Below are 15,638 nucleotides of genomic sequence, written 5' to 3'. Positions count from 1 at the left end.
TATGTTGTTTCTCCATTTTAGAATGCAAATAAAAATACACTGTCTCGGGCTTCCCTGGTGGCGCAGTGGTTGAGAATCTGCCTGCTAATGCAGGGGACACGGGTTTGAGCCCTGGTCTGGGAAGATCCCACATGCCGCGGAGCAAGTAAGCCCGTGAGCCACAACTACTGAGCCTGCGTGTCTGGAGCCTGTGCTCCGCAACAAGAGAGGCCGCGATAGTGAGAGGCCCGCGCACCACGATGAAGAGTGGCCCCTGCTTGCCGCAACTAGAGAAAGCCCTCGCGCAGAAACGAAGACCCAACACAGCCAAAAATAAATAAATAAATAAATAAAACATGTGACCTTGTGTTATAAAAAAAAAAAAATACACTGTCTCACTCAATCACTATATTATATTGTTATAAAACAGATGAAACTACAGATTATTGCTATCAAAAAATTTCTAATTTGTAAGACAAAAATGTTAGTGAACCAAGCCAATGTCGAATCCAGTCTACATTCTCCCATACTATTCTTGCACTGTCATTTACATTGTATATTTGGATGACAGTTTGAAACACCCAAGCTGCTACTGCCACATCTGAATTAATTCTAACACTGAAATCCAAGTGACCTAAATATCTCTGAAGCTTCAGAAACTGCCAAGGGACCATCTAGGTAAATCTCCTTAGGCTTCCTAGAACCAACTAAATAGGAGATATGTAAATCTCTCGCTGGGCCCTAAAAAGATTAGACTTCCACCTGGCATATAATAAAAAATGAGATAATTGATGTAAAGTGCCAGTCTGAGAGCCTGACATATTGTAAGTTTCAGTAATTGGTAGCTCCGGCTGCCTCTATTGCTTACAAAGTAACCAAACAACTCAAGTTGTCAAGCTTGAGTTTCATTTTGTCCTCATCCTGCCTCTAAGTATTTGTATTAAGTAATTCCTAAGACAATTTCTACTCTCTTCATTTCAAATACGGGACATGTAATCCTATTTATTTCCTGATTTATAAGGGGAAAAAATGGCTATTTTGAATATTTAAAATGCTATACACATGTCTGAAATTATGATCATCCTTACTGTCAATAATAAATTCTACTAAAAAAATCTCCTGTTATAGACTGGCCCAAATTTGACTCCTGTGCTTTGACGGTCCTTACCAAATTTCATCCTATGGAATTGATGACATGCCTCTAAAGCTAAATCTGTTAGGTTAAAAGGCAAATACTAAGTATCTGTAGAAAATATTTAAGTAGAAAAGCTAGCAACAGTATCCTGGAGTCTTTCTAAGGAGAAGGCCATCGTTTCCTGAAAAGGAGGTGTTATCGAAAAAAGAGTTTAAAATTGAAATAAGCCACTGTTGTGCTCCCAAACAATATTTGTATTAGAAACAGATTGCAACTGCAAGCGCCTTGAACAAATGGGATTTACATGGTGATAGCAGAAAATAACCTTAGTCTTCTCCCCTCCACTGCCTATCAAATTTCATTTCACTGGGCCAGTTCTCTTCCTGACACTAAGTGAAATCTGAGACAGGTCATGCTACTTTCTGTTAACTTTCAAAAGAAAAACATTTAAAGCCCTCTGGGCATGTTCAGTCCCATAAAAAGGCTCAGTTGCGGATTACCATCTTGTTCACTTGGAACTTTACTTAAATTCAGGCTTCTTTCCTTCCACTACAACCTGTTCAAATGCTGCGGTTGGGAGAAAGGTCCAGGTTGTTCCTGTTTTCTATCGCCTTCTGCCGTCTTCTCCCCACGCCCACACACCCATCTCTCCCCCCACAGTAGAACAAGGCTGCTTCTGTCTCCTGCAGAGTTGAAACGTGTATGGGAGGAGTTAATGAGACCGGAAATGTCACCCTTGCCTCCTTCAGCCAGGACGGATATTTAAAACTGACTCTCTCTCACGGCCACTATCGCGGGTCTTGGGCGATCTCACCCTCCATTCACCATCTCTCACCTGCAGTGTCCTTGGCAGGGTAAATGCACCGCCCCTGACTAGTCAGGCACAATTTCTCCTTCAAATTTTGATGTGCAGCCTACAAGTTTAGCCTCTTTCTACTGAGGTCTCATCAACGCTCCATATAATCCAATCAGTCCAGATCTAAGCCAGCCCCAAACTAGCTCTGGTTGACCCGCCATTGACTGGGTCCTTTTTAAATGTAGCCCTCTCTTCTTTCCACCTCCTGGCAGGCAGATCCACTCACAGCCTTTTGCCTTTTACACTTCTTAAGCAGGAGTCCGACACCAGTCCCCTGTGTCCTCCAAACTGCAGAGGACAAATATAAAACACTCGGAGCAAACTTCTTAAAGCCATGCTCTCTAGGCTTGAGGTTGAGAGAAAGACGGCCCCCGCCCTGCCCTGAAATTGAAAAGGATGGTAGGCACCTGCTACAGGAGATGCTAAAACCTTCTGTAACACTAGTCTAATTAAAACAGCACATCATGAGCCAAAAAAACAGGCAAACAGGTCACTGGTACAAAACTGAGTCCATTCCTAGAGCCAGTAAAAATGAAAATGTAATATTCGATATATACTTTAATAATAGTATTTCAAGAAAAATAGCGTTTATTTACCAAATGATATTGATACCATAATTTACTCTCTACTGGAAAAGAAAATAGAGTGCTAACCCTGTCTAAATATCATGTTTAAAATTTAAAAAGCAATAGATTAAAGATTTTAATGTAAAAAAATTTTTTTTAAAAAAGTAGAAAGATGTTAGGATTGGGAAAAACTTCTTCAAAAATACAAAAAAAAAAACCTAAGAAACTATAATGGAAAAAAATTGCAAAGCTGACTTCATCAAAATACAAATTACACAAAGGCACAAAGGTGACTAATACCATAAATAAGGTTTAAAAGAGGGAGAGAGAGAGAGAAAGATGGAGGAAATGTTTGAAATATATATAAGAAGCAGGGGGTTATATCTTTAATGTAAAAAAAGAACTTCTACAGATTGATAAGAAAAGATAAACATGGGTAAAAAATTTTATAAAAAGCTTTTGTAAAAGATACTAAGTCTCACTAGTAGACAAGCAAATGCAATTCAGAACAACACAATACCTTCATTTTTTTCATATAATAAATTAACAAAATCTAAAAGATTTTAACATTCAATGGAATGGGGTAGAGAAATGGTAGGGTTGTGAATTGCAATACATATTGTTTCTGCAATTTCACTTTTGGAAATCTATTCTATAGAAATAGACATATTTCTAAGAAAAAATAGGCCAAGAATGATTGAGATACATGTGCTGACCCACAGGAATATCCAGAGTACACAGTTTAAATGAATACAGTAAAAAGTCAAGTCATGTATATAATGATGATCCTATTCATGTGAATAAGAGTAGTGGGGAGCATATGTATATAAATACATACAATTATATACATTCTGTATATTTTTTACATGAGCATAGAAAGAAATGTAAAAGGATATGCACCAAGTTGATTTTGTCTTTTCACACTTTTGTGTTATTTGGCTTTAAAAAAAATAACTTTCTCATTTTTGAATTTTGAAAGAAAATGCCAATGAAGTGTGTGTGTGTGTGTATGTGTGTGTGTGTGTGGTATAGACTGCTAAAGCTCTAGGATTTCAGGGGAGGGAGAGAGGTATAAGGAGAACATGGGGCTTGATCAAAACTTGAAGGATGAACTTGGAGGAACTGGATAAACAAAGACGGAATTTTCAGACCTTGGAAAAAGCAGGAAGGAAACATTGTCTGGATCATTTAGACTCACTTCAAATATTCCAAACCACTGGTAACTACATATTAGAAAAAAATCAAAGTATATTTCCACATGCTTACCTGTGAACAAGCAATAGTGTTACTATTACACGATCCTGCATTAAATAGAATTGTCACTATCAGGAAATTATAAACAAGGTAATTAGAAAACCCAAGGAGCCTTATATTTCCCAATATTAAGCCTACCTTATATTTTTTCCAAGCAGAAGTGACTGAATTGCAACCCACAACAACCCAAATAAATGAACTCCTTTTACCTTAGCATTCACCATCATCTTCATTCATTGCTGCCTCTATACTGTAAGATCATCAGATTTTTTAAAATTACGTGTTGAGTAACCAATATGAATAAAGCTCTGCACACATTTGAGCTGGAGCTTCTTTCTCTCCAGAGAATCAGAGTTGGAAATAAAAGGATCTCTGTTTTACATAAGTTTTAATCCTTCGTAAAGTTTCTGCGGTTCTGAGGGTTGCATAAAACAGGTTAGAGAAAAGATTAGTCAGTTGGAACCAGAGGCTCCTCCTTACTCTCTTGTTTTCTTTTTTCTTAACAGTTAACCCTTACGTGGCCAGGGCTCTGACTAAGACATCATGTTCAGAGAGTACAGGAGAACTCAGTTAATGAGTTCATGTTACTTAGCTAGCTGACCCTCAGTTTTCTCAGTTTTTGCTTTTGTGCTTTAGCAAGTCTTTTGTAAATCAAAGAATTACTTACTGGTTTACTCATTCAGTAAAGTAAGAGGCTAATCCATTGAGCATGAGTTCAGTTTCCTGTGTGGCTGGAAAACGTAAGAAAAGATGATATCCAAACAGGAATAAACTTGGAAGCACAGAATTGCTGTAGACAGGAACATTCATTTCTACAGGGTGCCACCAACATTTTTCAACAGTAGACTGATGTGAGAAAACCAACATTTACCAATTATTCTATCAGTAACTTGCTAGCTGAATTGGATGAGTGAAATATTAGGGACTGTGTCAGGTGCTGAGGTGGTCATATTCAGGTGGAATTTGCGATGAAGGGCAGAACATAGTTTGGATTGGTATGTTAAAGGGGGAGACATAATACAAATGCTTTGGGATGCTTAAAAGCACCAGCTAGACCCAGCTCCAGCACTGATGAGTTGCGATCTTGGACAAGTTCATTAGCCTCAGTCTTTTCATCTATGCTATGGGATAATTAGAGCACTGACCACAAAGAATTGCTGAGATTATAGTTCTTTCTTCCAACAAATATTTGTTGAGTGCCTATTCTAGGCTGAATGCTATTCTAGGTACTAAGGATATAAAAATAAGCAAAGTAGTTTAAATTTCTACTTTTTTAGCTCTGATTAAAGGAAAGAAGAAAATAAGCAAGTCAACATAATAAGATTAAGAGGAGCTCTTTTACCTTTACTAGGCCTATTTAATAAGTATATTTTTAAAAGTGTAAATTGTGTGTATGTGAATATTTAGCAACCAAATCAGTTAGAACATTTTTTCCTACCCAAATAATATTTAGTAATTCTCAGATATTACTTGTACTGCTCCTCAGCCTCCGAAGGTGAGATTTCTGTCATTGTTTTCAAGTGTGTAAGTAGTCTGAGGAAAGGATGGACACAAAAATATTTGCCCATCCTGCAGCTCTGTGGACAAAATCTGGGAGCTGCTTCAAAAGTGGGAGGCAGTGGGGCAGGAAGTGCTCTGATCCCTCCGGTGACCTCATCCACAGTGGAAATGGAAATTCCAGCGTTTCATTTCTCTTAAGAAGCCCCAAGAGGCAGGGTTGTTTTCTATCGTCTGGTAATAATGATAGTTAACATTTACTGACTGTCCGTTATGTGCTACAGGCCATTCTCCGAAGTGTATTAAGTCATTTAATCCTCTCAACAAATTCGTCAGGTCGCTGGGGCACAGGCAGGCTTTAATGTCCTCCAGATCAGATGGCTGGAAGACAGAAGAGCAGGGGTTTAAACCCAGCAGCCAGGCCTCAGAACCCAGCACTCCACTGCCTCTCAAGAGCTGACATTAACTTAGCAAACAGGTGGGAAAGAGCATTAAAATAACGTTGCAGAGAATTGCGTGTTCTTTTTCCTTCTTTTGTTGCAATCTGTATAAACTATCTCCTAGAGTGTTCAAAGCCTTGGAGAACTACACTTCTGAAAAAATAGTAAGAGTTTATGTATCTTAACTTTTCTCAAAAGAAAACATAATCCCATTGCCAATGTCCCAAGACACCCCTTTCCCCTGCCTGAACCAACCCCTTACCCTCACCCCCGGCCTACCTCCCATCTCTACTCCTCCATCTCCTGGCAGGAACATACAAAGGTTTTATGGAACAGTTTCCCAAGGTAATTTTTGGAGGGTATAAAAGCCATGAAGAGAAGCAAACAGAGGGATGGGGTTGAGAGTGTCCAGAGGTCTCTGTTTGGGGGGATTGTCTGGGAGAGCCCTTGAAGAAGTAATGCCTGAGCTTAAATTCAGAGATCCAGATGAGCAACTGGGTAAAGATGTAAGACAGAGCCCTCCAGGCACGCCAGAACAGCAAGTACAAAAGCCCTAGGGTGGAAGACAGCGAGCAGGGTGAATTTGAAGGCTGGCAAGGAGACTGAGGTAGTGGGAGCAGGGTGAGCTCTGACCGCGGAGGAGAGGAGTGGGTGGGAGGAGGCCGGGGCACTGAGCAGGGACAGGCCTCGCCCAGTGCTGTCTGCGCGGCCAGGAGATAGGACTGCCTTCTGTCGGAAATGGGAAACCATCGGAGGATGTGAGAAATGACTCGATCAAATTTGTGCCTCTAAAAGATCGATTTGTCCACAGCCTAGAGAAAGGGCTACGCACAGGAAGCAAGAGCGGGGCCAGACGGCTGTTGTGGCACTCCAGGCCCGAGACCTTCAGTGTCTTGGATAAGGGCGGTGGTAGCGGCCATGCAGGGGTCTACACACCTTCAGAATGTTTGGGAGACAACCTGAAGGATTCCCTGATGGAGGTGTTGTAGGGAAATGTTTAGAAAATTCTGTGACAACTCCCTGTCAAGGACCCCCAGTAGCTAGGGCTTTATTTATTTATTTATCAGGATTATTTTCTCCAGGACCTTAACTATTCTGGTAAGTTTTTTTTTTTTAATTAATTAATTAATTTATTTATTTATGGCTGTGTTGGGTCTTCGTTTCTGTGCGAGGGCTTTCTCTAGTTGTGGCAAGCGGGGGCCACTCTTCATCGCGGTGCGCGGGCCTCTCACTATTACGGCCTCTCGTGTTGCAGAGCACAGGCTCCAGACGCACAGGCTCAGTAGTTGTGGCTCACGGACCCAGCTGCTCCGCGGCATGTGGGATCCTCCCAGACCAGGGCTCGAACCCGTGTCCCCTGCATTGGCAGGCAGATTCTCAACCACTGCGCCACCAGGGAAGCCCCCCCTGGTAAGTTTTTAAGTAAAGTAATTTTCCCCTAACTTAGATGGTCTTGCCCAACATACTCAAAAATAACTGTGATTGTACAACAAATGGACTTAAATAGCCATAGAGAAAGGGTTTTCAAAACACTAATAATTGCCCCTTGGTCATAAACATAGTCTTCTTTTGCTTGTCTCTATCAGCCACCTTTTTTTAAATTAAGAAACAATATCTCTTTTTTGAGTAAGTATCTACTCGAGGTCATTACCCCTCCTCAGCAGCGGTGAAAGAGAGTCCTTGATGCCGTTGCCATCACCCTGGCTTGGCTCCCAAACTGAATGTGATTTCTTAACTTTCAGTACAATCTTTCCACATGACATGTTGTACCCACACTTCCTGGGGGCATGCGGCCTCCCCGGCCTCCTCAGCACTTTGCTGGGGAATCCACTAGAGAAGAACACTAGAACAATTCACTAAATTGTTCACGAAGCAAGTCACCCGGTCCTTTCTCTGCGGATGAAAGTCCAGTGTGGTCGGTATCACGTTGAAGACATTGGTTGCCAAATAAAATCTCTAGGTGGGCAGATGAATTAGGAAAGCAGGCAATGAAGATATTTTGGCTACCCTTTTATTGTGGGATTTGTTTTCTTTTTTACAGATAAGACAGAGCTGCGTCACTGCAAAAAGTGAGCTTGTTATGCACTCTAAAAAATAGGATGAAAAAAAAAATACGTCCAAAGAGCCTCAAAGATCCACAAAGCTATCCTAAAACAGTGTCTGAATGGCTGGTAGAAGACAGCTTACTTTTGTTTTCAAACAGTTTCAAATGTATAAATACACTGGCAAAGAATGTGTATACAGAGTTTGTAGATCACACCCAGAAAGTCACCTTGGATTCTGATAGCATTGATAAGTCCGACTCCCCAGAGAAAACTGAGAAGCCTCCTTTCAACTCTGAAAAGTAGAGCTTGCTTTCCCTCAAATCCTCATCCCAAATTTGCAACAATGGAGATAGTGTTATTTGATAATAAGTCCACTGTAAAGATTTCTGTAGTGTGGACCACAGAGTTCTGTTTCTTCTCACATTGGAAGATGTGGCAACTATTGGGAGATAACTCATTAAACCCTAAGGTCTGGCCTAAATACCACCTTACCATGCTGGTAAGCATTTTGTATGGCTATCCCTCTACTATAAGATAAAGAGACTCGTCATTGGATGAATAGTATAGAACAGGGGTTCAACAAGCTATGCATGCCGGCCAAATGTGGCCTGCCACCTGTTTTTGTAATTTATTTTATTGGAACATAGCCCTACTCAATCACTTAAATACTATCTATGGCTGCTTTCATAACTACAACCACGAACCTGAATAGTTATAGCCAGCAGAGGCTAAAATATTTACTACTTAGCCCTTTGCAGAAGAAAGTTTGCTGACCCCTGTTATAGGACAATGCTTCTGGTAGTAGTAATGCCAGTTTGGGGTAGCGTCAGCAGACATTCTGGTGAGAATTAGGACCTGCAGCTAAACAGATAGCAGTGTGAAGTACTGGAATGGATTCATGTGTGACCGGTCACCCACCACCGTCCTTGCCTCTGAAAACAACCTTCGAGATCACAATTATGTCTCTGAGTTGTACGGTACAGAAGCACCCCTCAGATTCTGTACATTCAGTTTATGTCTCTCTGAACATCAAACACATTGTGTGTGTTCTTTTCACACCGTTGCACAAGTTCTTTCCTGGCCATGAACACTGATAAGTCAGGCATGGTCCGCCATAATTGTTTTCTGCGCTCTATTTTTAAAATGCGGAAAACAACACTTTTAGGAAATCCTTCATTTGGAAAAAAATTTGATTTTGTGGACCTCTGAAACACAGAATTAGATTAATCATATACTCCCTGCTTCACAACTTGGTCTCAACATTGTCCGTGCATGGTAAGCTCTTATTTGTAAAACCTAGAACCTTGAAATAAACTACATCTAACCATGTGGTTTCCCCCACCAACCCACCTCCTGTCTCATCCAGTCCAAGATAACCGTCCACCTGAGTCTCGTGCTCATTGTGAATCTTTTGCTGATCGTTACCTTCTTTCATTTTTATATAGATTTGCATTTATGTATAATTCTAAAGAGAGTGTGTGTGTGCATTCATACATGCATGTAGGTGTTTAATTGTTTTAAACTTTGGAAAGAGAGCTTCAGGCTGTATGTAATTTGAGAGGACTCAATGCTTTCACTTATTGCTATTTTTCTTCCATTTTGTTGCATACTATATAATCAGTTAATTTGTTTTTATTGCTACATAAAACTCCATTGGGTGAATGTACCACAGTCAAGTAGTCATCTACTTTCCCTATGATGAGCATGTGGGTTTGTGAGACAATAAAAAATATACATTGGTCCTGCCCCTGGTTCATGGCACAGAGCCCCCGAAACCCTTGTAAATTCCTAAGTGTTAAGAACACCAGGAGCCTCTTTTGTTCTATTGAGGCGACTCTGGGAGGGTTCTTGGATGGCTCCTGGACAGGGACTGATCATGGGAAATACCAAGCCACGTTGAGAAGCTCAGAATTTTCAGCCCTACCTCTCATCCTCCAGAGTGGGGAGGTGGGCTGGAAATGGACTTAATAATTGATCATGCCTACCTGAGGAACCCTCCATAAAATCCCAAGAGCAGTGGTCCCAAGAGCTTCCAGGTTGGGGAATACACCACACCAGAAGAGTGATACCCAACTCCATGGGGACAGAAGCCCCTATACTTGGCTACCCTCCCAGACCTCACCCTATGCATCTCTTGCTCTGGCTGTTCATCTGTGGCTTTTATCATATCCTTTAATATACCAGTAAGAGTAACTAAGTCCCTGAGTTCTATGAGCCATTCTAGAAAATTACTCAGTCCTCAGGAGAGGTCGTGGGAACCTCCGATTTGTAGCCAAATGGACAGAAGTTATGGGTGACCTGGGGATCTACTATTTGTGACTGGCAGCTGACGTAGGGAGGGAGAGTCTTGTGGGACTGAGCCCTGAGCCTGTGAGATCTGATGCTCTCTCCAGGCAAATAGTGTTAGATTTCAGTAAAGTTGTAGGGCTCCCAGCTGATGTCACAGAGAATTGCTGAGTGTGGGGAAAAGAACGCCACATACTTGGTGACCAGAAGTGTTAGAAGTGAGGTACTCTGTGTGAGTGTGGCAGAACACAGGAGAGAAACACAGAAGGAAAGAACTAGGTTTTACCCTATATGTTCTTATTTTAAGTCCTTCGCATTTATTGCCTGCCACCTTGCCCCGTCCCATTGTCTAGATGCTTTTCTCTCAGACATCCACGTAACTCTCTCACTTCCTTCGTGTCTTAGCTCAAATATCATCTTTTCAATGAGACCTACCTATGAACCTTAATTAACGCTGTAAACAGCACATATTATTGATCTCACTTTTCTTGTTCTAATTGTTTTCCATACAATTAGTGCTCTTTAACATACAGCCCCATTATTTATTTATTCATTTTTAAAATTTATTTTATTATCTGTCTTTTCCTGGTGGGGCAGAAATTTTTGTCTGTTTTATTCACTGATATATCCCAAGTGCCTGGAACAATGTCTGACACGTAGCAGGTGCTCAGTAAATATTTGCTGAATGAATAAATGTAACAATTAAAAACTTGTGAATGACACTAGAATGGTCATACTGATTTGCATGTGCCTAACCTAAATGTACTTCTCTTAAGTCATTTGATTATATTTTTCATTATAAAAGTAAAACATGCTTACAAGCATATTTGACTAATTTTGGTTAATACAAATTTATGAAACTGAAGAAATATATTCAGATTTAGGAATTGACGATGTTAAATCATTAAATTGAATCCATTACAATTGGGAAGGAAACAAAGCCACTGTCCTGGAAACAGTTATATTTATATAGCTATTTGATATCCCAATCAGATCTAGGCATAAATAGAAATATGCAGGTATAGATCTAAGAGTAGACACACAGGTAATATATATTATCAGATGGCCATGCACAGTGGCCTACCTCCTGCTCACTGCTAATCAGCCTCAGTGTAGAAAGGGTAACAAATCAAAATCTATGTCTGATAAAATATGTCATGCCCTCTGCAGGAGTGATTAACACAAATTGACACCAGTGTGGTCAGGAATGGAGTATGGAAATCAAACTGTCAGCGAGGTCCCCAAATTATAAATTACACCATGCTTACAGCAAAATGTTGGAGATAAATCACAGTGAGAAATGTCACAATAAGTGAACTCCTTTGAACTAAAAGCCATTTATTTGGCTTTGCAAATGATCCAGAATGGTGCCTTCAGTTTTGTATACTTTCAAATAGCACATTGAAGGGAAATCAGAGATGAGTAATAGGAATAAATATGGCTTTAAAGATAGGATGTAATTGGAGTGAATCAAATGTTTCTGTCCTAAAGTAATTAAATAAAAGGGGGCTAGGTGAGGATTATATTCAGCGATAAGCACAGAAAACCAGTAGTGGCTTAAACATATAGAGATTTATTTGTCTCAAGCAACAAGAGGCCTGGAGGTAGGCAAGCCAGAGTTTAAAAAGTGGCTCAATAAAGCATTTAGAGAAGGATATTTCCATCTCTTCCTTCCATATCATTAGCAAATATATCTTCATCTTCATACTTTTGATCTTGTGGTTACAAGATGGCTGCTCTACCCCTAATCTCACATCCACCTTCCAGACAGGAGGAAGGAGGAAGGGAAAAGGAGAAACTAGCAGTACCTGTATCAGGAGAACAAAGGCTTTCCCGAAATCTTTGGATGACTCCCACTTACTCATGGTCCAGAACAGTATCATGTGGCCACCTCAGCTGCAAAAGAGTCTGGAAGGACAAATATTTTTAGGTAACATATTGGCAATTCAAACAAAATTGGGTTTCTATTAGTAAGGAAGAAGGGAAGAATGTATATTCCAAAGGCAACCAGGAAGAGATGTGCTGATAAAGGCAGTATAGAAAGGGAAGAGAACTTCATGGAGGATGGAGCTTTCAGAAACAGTGCATTTAGGGTCAGGCGAAAGAAAATGTATCATCATAGGAAAGAGAGAAAAAGGACTGAGAGATGTAAAAGAACAATAGGAATATTGTTAAAAGAGTTATTGGTGTTTTGCAAAACTGTTAGGTTTGTAAAATGTTTTGACACATTTCTAAACTATCTTTGCATGTGAGGAAGGTAGTTACATTATGATTCCATGAGCCATGGCCATCTGATAATTGACTTTAACATTCCTTTTCAATGGAAGCTTTGATAAATACAGAAAAAGATAGTGTAGGTTCCTGGGGCAGATGGCTAGAGTCAAAGAAAAGAGGGAATAAATGGGTGTCCAATTCTTTACAAACACCAGATGCTGTAACTACTCTATAACTGATAAAACTTTAGATTACTTCAAAGATGACAAAAATGAATCATAACACTGATACGTCTCTTTAAACAAATGCTGCATCTTCCTGAGACAAATTTTTTCCCTCCATGACTACCTTTCACAACCACAATAAGAACAAGATTTTTTGGCGTTATACAAAATTTTTTTTATACAACTGTTCTTCAAAATGTCATTCATACAAAAAGCGATCTGGCCTGAATCAAATCAAACATTGGTTAACTTGTATCTCCCAAGTCTACTGATGAGAATTTCTTTCCACTTTTAGCTTGATGTGTTTGGGCAAGCACGTTCAATGTGAATCATTGTTGTTAACGACGTATGAATTGTATTAAAGATCATTTTGACAGCTAAAATTCTAAAGTTTCATATAAACCTAAAAATAAGTTCAAGACTGGAGAAATTTACTTTAACATCATATAAATCTGTCTTGGGTTAATGTAGTGAATGGATAATGCAGTATTTGCAGTATTATTTAAACAACAGAGGTTTATTTCTTTTCAAAACAGATAAAATTCACTGAGATACAACCTAATTTCTAATTTCAGTATTTAATATCAACTGAAGTAAATTAACCATATTCATTTGATAGCATAATTTAACATTTTTTTCTCATTTGGAGGGAAAAATATGCTTTACCTTCTTTATACCTTCATTTATTTTATGAGAAATATTAGTGATTTCAATAAACAAGTATAAATACAGTGTTGTTTGTTTCTATTCCCTTAATATAATAATTGGCTGTGGAAAGTATTTTATTTATTTTTGAGAAAACAATCAGAATTTCTCTATCTTCAATGTGGCTGATATTAAAATGTTGCCTTACATACTAAAATGGAAAATAATTAATCATAAAAATAATTAAATAATAATTCCTTCAAGTGCTGTCACAGTAATTTTATACGTGGAAAGCATAGCAATTAACAAATGCTGTGGAACTTAAGCAGAAACATTTTATTCAAAAATAGCATGAAACCTATAAGGCTGAAACCTAATATTTGTTATTTAGAGTATATGGAGAAGGACATGCAAGTTGTGTTATAATAACCTTTCACACTATGAAGGGCATCTTTTAGAAGTTTTAATTGTGACTCAAAAAGTTTGAAAGGCTAAAGAGAATTCCCAGTTTTCTATAGTACAAAAGAGATGTGGATGATAAAAAAGAATTTATATTTGACTCTGGAATTGCCTTGTGTGCTTATAATTTAATAAGAGTGTCTTCTGGTGATAAGGATTGAAATTGAAATTGAAGTATGAAGCTCCATTGTACAGCTTGAGAAGAGTTTGGAAATTTTATAAACCTATCGCATAGAGTTGGAAACCAAAAGAGGAAGGCTAGCTATTGTAATAAAGAGCCTGACTCCACTTGCAATGTTTGGCTGCTTTCAAGCCTCACCCTTTCCCCTTCTGCTCCACAGAGGGGCAAGCTGAGGGAATTGGGTGTGCCCACCTTTGGCACTGGCAAGAAATTTAAACCACAACAAAACCTGGCCCACTTGTGCCAAACCTTCACCCAGGCCCAATCCCCTAACTGTAATAAAAGCAAAGTTGGTCTCCTTTCCTTGCCTCTCAAGGAAAGATCAGCTTGAGAGCCTGCCCAGCTCTCTCCAGAAGGTTCAGGAAACCTCATTATGTGAGTAATAAACCTTTCCATTTACTCATGGTTTGTATATATGTGTGTGTGATCATCAAATCTTGACATCCAAACCAAATTTTGAGCAGAGGTTCCATCCTGATACCATGGGGTGACCCTAACACCTAACTACCCAGAACACTTGATCTAGAAATATCACAGCAAACTAAGAAAGAAAAGGAGTATTTCATAAGGCAAATTCATACCTCACAGTGGTGGATCTAACCATACTATGAGAACTCAGTCTTTGTAAGATCAGGCCTATAGTGCTAATTCTGACACCTCCAGAAATGGTTATTGAATATATGCTGCTTAAGTCACTATGCTAAGTGTTGAGATTAGAGGCACAAGCAAGAAAAATCATACACTTTCAGGACTTCCCCGGTGGTCCAGTGGTTAGGACTCCATGCTTCCACTGCAGGGGGCATGGGTTCGATCCCTGGTTGGGAGTTGGGGAACAAAGATGCCACATGCTGTGCAGCCAAGAAAGAAAAGAAAAGAAATAAAGAAAAAGAAAAAGATACGCTTTCCTCAAAGAGGAGCCCAATAGGGGCACACTCAACTCTAACATGATAAACACTGTTAAATGTAATAAACTACTATAGACATTATTTCTGCCTGAGAATAGTGGGGAAGGCGGCATCTGAGCCTGCCATTCACAGAGTCTATAGGTGGGACAAGGCAAACCTGGAATAGAGAAAAGAAAATCTTGATGTGTTCAGGGAACTGGAAAAGTTCCAGAAGAAAAAGAGGTGGGAAGGGAGAGCAACCACATTTCCCTTTTAGTAAGGTAGTGCTTATGGCAGCGTGGAAGATCAATTAGAAGCAGAGAATGGAGGAAGAAAGGCCTAAGACAGAGCAGCCACAATCAAAACTGAAGTGAGGAAGCAGAGACACTTCCGAGATGGTAGGACTTGGTATGTTGAATTTGGGGGCCAGGGGGTAGAGTGTAAGAAATGCCTCCAGTTTTCTAAATGGCGTGACTCTGATATTTATAAAACAAAAACAGCGTCTCATGGAGTTAAATGTGATTGGGGGGGGTGGTGTTAATTCAGCTCCCAAAGCTAAGGACAATATAACAGGTACCAAACATCCCAATGCCTTTAAGGTACTAGACCATGTTAAGGATTATAAAGTAGGGACCCGCTACGAAGAAAAATTTGCCGGCATTAGCCCATCATATTCCTTGAGGCTGTATACGAGAATGTAAAGAATTCTTTGATGACTAGAAGAAGGCTATAATAAGAATCCTTTTGAAGAGGGCGGTAGGTATGCTGTAGGAAACAGCCTCTGCCCTTAGCCCCACTAGCCCCAGCGCATTCGCAGTGCACACAGTTAAGGAGAAGGGAAGGGAATCCACCTCACTCTCCAGTCCCTGAGCCTAGCATAAGTGAGGAAGACTTCTCTTTGGAGAGCTCTACAGGTATCCCCTGGAGTCTGGAGGACACAGGAGATGGCACTTCATTCAGCTGAAGGCATGCC

The 15,638-nt window shown here is 39.8% G+C and overlaps 1 protein-coding gene across 3 annotated transcripts in view; it reads right to left on the bottom strand.

Annotated features, from left to right (window-relative positions):
• SLCO1A2 (solute carrier organic anion transporter family member 1A2) overlaps window positions 1–6,312 on the bottom strand; it is a 114,020-nt gene extending 107,708 nt beyond the window's left edge. For 2 of the 3 annotated variants that reach the window (XM_082421073.1, XM_082421074.1), the window contains exon 1: window positions 4,000–6,305. The gene's annotated coding sequence lies outside the window, so the exon portion shown is untranslated. Of the gene's footprint in view, window positions 1–3,999 lie in introns of all 3 variants that reach the window. The other variant, XM_082421078.1, reaches the window with a different exon arrangement.
• Window positions 6,313–15,638: the final 9,326 nt, after the last annotated feature.

The sequence above is a fragment of the Balaenoptera physalus genome (assembly GCF_965194825.1).
Source record: "Balaenoptera physalus genome assembly, chromosome: 13".
NCBI classification, from domain to species: domain Eukaryota; kingdom Metazoa; phylum Chordata; class Mammalia; order Artiodactyla; family Balaenopteridae; genus Balaenoptera; species Balaenoptera physalus.
Note: the sequence above shows the minus strand (reverse complement) of the source record. Positions and strands in the feature narration are given on the sequence as shown.